We start from the raw sequence: 7,448 nt of genomic DNA, 5'->3' as shown, positions 1-7,448 counted from the left end.
CCAGAAATGACAACAAAGATGCCAAATAGTTGTGCAAAATGAATAAATAAGTAGGTAGAATTTAAACAGAATTCATTTGAATAATCTGCTGCACAATTTGCTTGAAAACAAACTTACAAAGTGTGATATAGTTGAGTCTATGCTGAGAGCTTCTCCAACCACAATAAATAATTTTTTTTTTTTTTAATTGGCACAAAGCAAGTGATAAAAACAATATAAAAAACAAATATAGTTGTATAAGTCTTGTGCAGGAGATAGAAGAAACCTGAAGGGTAAAACCTCCTCGCTAAACGGAGTATTTATATGTGCATCTGCACTGATATTACTACTACTTGCGGTTGCAGCAGCCGGACATTTCAGCCAACTGTACGTTTGTGTGAAGATTTCACCTATTTATGCATTAGTCTGAGCTAAAATTTGAAATGTTTGTCCAGTCGGCTTCTTTAATGAGACAACTCACCCCCAAATCAAAAAAACATATTTTTCTTCTTACCTGTACACGAAGTGTTAATTAGAAACAGAGGGTTCTTCGGCTTGTCCTCACAGGAAAAACCCTTTTTGGTTCCTGGTAGAGCCTTTTATAAAAGTTTCATTTGGAACCCTTTCAGAGTGTTCAACCTAGAACCCCAGAAAGAGTTATAGCTAGAACCATCTGGGAAAAGTTTCACCCACAATCCCCTCTTAGGCCTTTTTCATGAAACTGGCTCTGTTCCAGTTCGAGCACCTGGACGATTCAGAGAATTTCCAAGTACCCAACTATCTTGAACAGAACCTGTTCAAGAACCAGAACTTATTTGGTTAAAAAAAGGACAATATCAGAGGTTCTACAGAGAACCCTTTTGTTGTATAATAGTTACACCCAGAATCCTTTGGGCCTTTTCCACCAACCAGCCCCACTCCGGTTCCAAAACCAATTTTAAACCATCCTGAGCATTTCCACCAAAAATAAACTGGGTTGAAACCAGACAGGTTGGTTCTTAAGTGTTCTTACAGAAACCCTTAGTCTTGCAAAGAACCCTTGACAAAACTAGTTTGTTTTGGAGACATCGGCTGTATGATGGAAGTAGATGGCTTTTATTAACTGGTTAACTGAGATAATCTGCAGAACTTGTTGTGAGCTGCCTCATGTAGGAACTACTTTCTTTCTCCCAAAGTCCCATCATGCCAAGTTGACTTGAAAAACATCACATACACCAAGTTTGTAACCTAAATTTTCTCTGTAAATCCTGAACTTGGAGCCACATTCTCATGTGAACGCGCACCTTCTGAATGGAGTGTCTGTGCTGTGACGGCGCGTGAAAGTGAAAGACATGTTGGGGCTTTAGGAGGCTTGGATTACGCCAGACGAGCGACACAGAGGCATTTTATGTTTTTTTTTCCAGCTGTTTTTTTTTTTCATTTGAAAACTGGTCACCATTCACTTAAATTGTTTGGGAGATTCTGCAGCACTGTTTTCCCGTGAAACTCCAGCAGTGTTTTGTGGACTAACAAACTAAACCCGACCTTTAATCAGCATGAGGGTGAGAAGATGATGACTGAATTTTCATTTTTGGGTGAACTATCCCTTTAATTTATCCTGCCAGCCCTTCTGTGAAGGCCTCACTCCTGCTGAGTAGATAATGTACTGCTGCTATTTATGAAATAACCAGGGGCTCATAAAGTAGTTACGAAATGTGAAAACAAAGTCAAGAGGTTACTTCAAAAAAAGAGCGCTGCGTTACTAAAAGAGTCCAATCAGACAAAAGGAAGCTCTATTTTAGACCAGGAAGCTGAAGGAGGAAGAGGAAATGTTGTGTGGATCCCGAGACAACGACAGAGGGAAACCAGAAGTGCTTCGGAGTGATTTACTGAAGAGGGCGTGGACTCTCTCAGCCAGCGTGTGGAAGGCCCAGTCAACAACTGAATGACAGCCAGATCACCTCCCACAGGCCACCATGTGCTCCATAAAACAAAGATCCAGAGCATGAGAGCGGTTTGCGTGTGAGCAGCACAATGTGTCAGCATTTGTGTATAAAAGTGTGTGTTTGACAGAGTTATGTGGGCTCTTGTGCAATTGTGACTGTATGTGTTTGCGTGTGCATAAATCACATATGGAGCTGCTTATTGTCATCTGGCATCGATTTTGGGAGGGCCTTGATGTCCCAGTGATTGCCCTCATCACTGATTTCCACCCCCAACTGCTCTTAATGCCATTAACGGGAAGGCATCAGCTCTTACTCAATCTGAGTCTGGAGCGGAAGTCATGCCTGTGTGCAGTTCAAACTGCTGGCATGGTGGTACTGTATGTTTGTAAATCCCCTACACCCGCACACACACCCACCCCCACACCCACACACAATTACACTCATGTTTCTCTCTTGAAAGATGACATCACAGTTAAAAAAAAAAAAAAAATCTAACTCTGAGTGGATGCAGCCGTCCATGTGGTCATGCCTGTTAGAGAACAAGAGACAACGTGGATTTTTGGTATCGTTTGTTATATGAGATAAAATGTCCAAATATGAACTCAAGTGGTCGAAATTTAAATGTGTTTCATTCTTTGTACTACTGATGAGTGGTACCAGTGATGGTAAATGTAATTAAGTCTTTATATTTTGTAAAGTAAGAAGTTAAAAAAAAACTGCTCTGAATCTTCAACAGAAACAGAAACTTCATATCTTATGTCTAAAGTTAAGAAAGTTAGGATTTCCTAATTGTATATTACAGAAGCAAATAATAGCTAACTTTAAGAATCCTTCAGCTTGTTTCATCTCGGTTAGGAAATCATAAATACTCAATCCAACATTGCTTGTCAGCTTTTATGTCTGTTGCCTAGCAACTGATACTGACTTTTCTCGTTGCTCAGAGCTAAGCAATTTGTAACTGTTGTTTTTTTTAATTGTTGAAACATACTGAAACAAACATGCAAAGAATGTTTCAAAACAAATGAGTTAGAGGTTACAACATCTGTAGAGAAATCCAAAAATGTTCTTTTAGGGAAATTTACAATTACGCTAACTTTGGCAATAAAAGAAAGAGTGGGCTCAGATAGCAGCATCCATAAAAGCAATAAAATAGTAGCCATTTGAAATAAACAAGTTAGCTAACACTACCATTAGTTACTGTAAGCTGGCATGACTATTATCTATTGTTAGCCAACACAACCGTTAGCCAACACTACCATTTGCTACTGTCAGCCAGCACTACCGCCATCTACTGTTAGCTAACACTAACATAATCTATTGTTATCTGGCACTACCATTATCCACTTTAAGCCAACATTACCATTAGCTATTGTTAGGCAACACTACTGTTTGCTAAAATTACTATTAGCCACTATAAGCCAACACACCTGTCAGCCAACACTACTGTTATCTATTGTTAGCTAGCACTACCATTAGCTAATATTAGCAAATACTACCATAGCTAGGTTGTAAGTTAGCTACTATAGGTGGAAGAGTGAAAGTTAGGACTGTTTAATGGTTATCCTAAAGTTAGGAGAGTGTATTTAAGATTAGGATAGGAACATTAACTTAGGATCTGTTCATCTGTTATGACTTTTTCCCTAAATCATCATTAAATCACCACGGTTACCGAACAATTAAGGTAAGATCTGCAAGTTAGGAAGTTTCTGTAATATAGCACTGGGAAAAAAAGTTCCATATTCAAATATGTGATAAGCCTTATGATCTTCAATCTGTGTATATACAAAGTCCAATTTTGCATGCAGGTGATGCACCAGTTTTCTTCATTAAATAAATGTCACATGACGCAGTATAAAAAATGGTAAAGTCTATGTGTGGAGGAAGTGGGATGGCAGGATGGGTCAAACAAACACATGACTTTCACTCTGTTCTGTATGAAACCAAGGGTCAGTATGTGCCTCGCGTGACTTTAGTAAAACAACACGCTTATTACAACTCATGTACTCATGGATGAGAGGCTCGTGCCTGTGACAGTGCGAGATGTAAACATTAATGGCTGCGTTTTCGGCTGAGCTGTAACCTCTTGTCTGTGAGTAGGTGCACGTTTCCTTTCGCCTCACATTTCTGTATGGGAAGAAGGAAGCCGAAGGAAGTGTAAACTACACCCACAAACTATGGTGATTCTGTGGCCGGGTGTAGTTCTGTAAAAAAAAAGAAGTTCCCACAGGAAACTGCTCACAACACGGTCTGTGGCTTATCTTGAGTAACCAGTATTACTGTTGTTTTTTTCAAATCTTTTTTTTTTCAGTCAAAACTCTGCAACTCACACCAAAACAGTCTAGATCAGACGTGGATCCAGCCCACCGACAGGCTGCATGTGGCCCGCAAGGCCATGATGAGCATTCAGAAATATTGCAATTAAAATAAAAAACATATAATTTGTCTGTTTTGTTGCCTTTATGTCCTACTGACTGAACAAATTAAGCGTTTTAATTAACTGAAGCACAAAGTGCCATGAATTCAAACACGTCTGACCATTAAAACAGTTAGTACAGTTGCGCTCTAAGAAGGGATGCGCTGGACTGTGACATTTTCAGACAAAATTCAAAGTTAAAAAGTGAGCAAGAACAGTCGATTTAGATTTTATCTCACAAAGAATCCATCTGAAATCTCATGTAAGTGAGAGCTTGTTAGAGCTTTGCTTTTTTTTTTAACCCTTTCACTGAGTTTATTAGGCCGGCTGTATCTGACATTGCTGCACGCACCAGCAGCCTCTGAACGCAAACAGAGTATGGAATCTGTCTCAGCTCAACAGAATTACTTTAAAAACACCAAATGACTTTGTTTGTTTATAATATGAAGAACTGTAAAATATCACTTCCATGATTCAGTCAGACAGTGACAGACCGCAGGCTGAACTTGACTTTTCATCCTTGCAGCTACAGCAAAGTTCAAGCTTCATGCAGCACGTACAGTTTATATTATGTTAATTATAATGTTGATTAATGCTGAAATGGCGTTCTTCTGCCTAAATAATTATTAAAACAACAAATAACGCACTAAAGCAGTCAGGTTTTGAACCCACATTTCTCCTTGTTACATTTTTCCTGAAATATGACCCATGTGTTTTAACGGTATAGCTGAAATTATACCTTAAAAACAAGCGCATTTCTCAGGATACATCGTGGTACAGAGCTTCTGTTCCCAAGAGAGAAAATGCATAATTTTCAGGAAATGTAGTAATCCCTACTCCTCACCACATCCAATCATCTAACATTATTGGTCGACAACAGATAGAGAAAAACTATGTAATTTTGATTTTGAGGGGGTTAACTGTCCCTTTAAATACATACATTGGCAGATATAAAACAAACTGCACCTGAACAGTGGAGGTCAAGAGTGCAGAGCAGTGCTCCTCTGCCTCTGTAAGAGGATCACATGACCGCCCTGTGAACGCTCATGCAACTCTCTAGTATCTGTTGCCACATGCAGTAGTAACTAATGTTTCTCATTCCTTCTCTCTGCCGTTCATTCAGCTCTCACCGTCCCTCTGCCTGACATACTTTTATGGTGTCTCAGCACATTTCTCACTTCTTTAGTCATCTCACCACAAACACTCACAGGTTCCCTTTTCCCTGCTAAACATCTATTTCGCTTCCAGGATAGAAAATCAGTTATTACTTAACCTTTGTGCGCAAAAGGCAGAAATTCGTCTGGTCGCACTTCATTTTACAGTAAACTCAGATTTCCAGGAAACTCAGATTAAAAGCTGTACTTACACAAATTTAGAAATAATATGTTCTTCATCAGGAAATAGTTATATTCTTTATTATACGCTTATTAGACTTTCTTAGAGGTTAACTGGGGACACGTTACAATAGAACTGAACTGTAAACTAAGGTGTATTATTTCGCACTGTAAGACTCCTTTTTGGACTTTCTGTGAGGGTAATCAGGGACACATCACAACAAGACTGAACTGTAAACTGAAGTGTACTGTTTCCCACTGTTAGACCCTGATTAGACTTTATTAGCAGCAGGTAATTAGGGACACATTATATCAGAACTGTACTGTAAAGTAGGTGCATGGTGTCTAAATGGGGTAACAGAACTGTCCTGCAAACCAAAGTGTATTGTTTCCCACGGTTAGACACCAATTATACTTTTGCAGGTCATTAGGGACACATTACAACAGAACTGTACTGTAAACTAAAGTGTATTGTTTCCCACTGTTAAAACCGTTATGAGTCTTTCTTAGACGGTAATTCAGGACACATTACAACAGAACTGTACCAGAAACTAAAGTGTATAAGGGTCTAACTGGGAAATAACACACTTTAGTTTACAGGACAGCTCTGTTATAATGTGTCCCTAATTACTCTCTAATAAATTCTCATTAGGGGCTCATAATGCCTAATAAAGAACATATTATTTCTAGTATTTCTTATTTCTGTTTCATACAAAATACGGCTAGTTACATCTTATTAGTGTACTGTAGGTGCATGGTGTCTTTATGGGGTGTAGCTGTGTTTGTTCCACTAACAAAGAACATATTATTCATAGTTTTGTCTAATTTAATACAAAGTACAGCTTGTTACGTCTTCATAGTGGACTGTAAAATAAAGTGCAACCATTTATCTTTGCTTACATGTACAGAAAGCTGCTTTTAAAAGGAGTTGCTCACAAACTCTCAGTCTTTACTTTCACAGTTTAGATACGCTCTCTTTCTGCTGTATATTTTTTTTCCCGCCATTCTTATCTGGAGAAGGAAGAAGCGAGTGCAGCGTATCGCCAGCATCGTTTATCTTTATGTAGGCCTCTCCTCATCCTCACCTGATAAATTCAGGGCCCTGCTTGGCAGTCTTCCCACATGTAGTTTGGTTTCACTGACCTCTCCTCCCAGTGGGCGTTTTGGAAATGCAGTATCTGTACACGCCCTGGATTTGATTTTTTTAACATGTCAAATGGTATGCAAAAGCCCACAAAGGCACTCATTTGAAAGTCAAAGGCGCTTGGACGGGGGGACTTTCTGCTTGCTTAGTAAGATAAAGAACAGTCGGACAGAGCAGATCCTCACAGCGACGGCAGGATTATCAGCACACTGTGAACATTATCAGATCGCTCAAGGCCGCAGGACACAGTTTAGGATACAGTTTAAACAACGGTGTGTGTGTCAAGGTTTCAGATGTGTGATTCATGTGTGTCAAAGCAACACGTTCTGAAATCGTGACTGACATCATCTGAACGTGTCTGCAGCGTCTCTCTCACCTGTGGCTGGTGTGAACTGAATTCAGTCACAACATCATCTGTTGCTCTGTTGTGAAGAACATCCTGCTCAGTGGTTCCGAGTATCAAAACCTTGTGTCCACTTCCCTTTTGACTGACTTTCGTTTCCTTTGTTTGTTATTTCACACTTTTTTCACACTTCAAGCTTGTGATTTTATGCATCATAAAAATGTCAAAGTCAAGCTAATGCATCTTTTTCGGTACCACTTTAAACTCAAAAAGGTTTATAATTATAGCTTAATGATTAGGTTGTAAACAC

This window comes from Lutjanus erythropterus, chromosome 3 (assembly GCF_056507025.1).
Source record: "Lutjanus erythropterus isolate fLutEry1 chromosome 3, fLutEry1.hap2, whole genome shotgun sequence".
Taxonomy (NCBI): domain Eukaryota; kingdom Metazoa; phylum Chordata; class Actinopteri; order Lutjaniformes; family Lutjanidae; genus Lutjanus; species Lutjanus erythropterus.
This window is presented reverse-complemented; position numbering follows the sequence as displayed.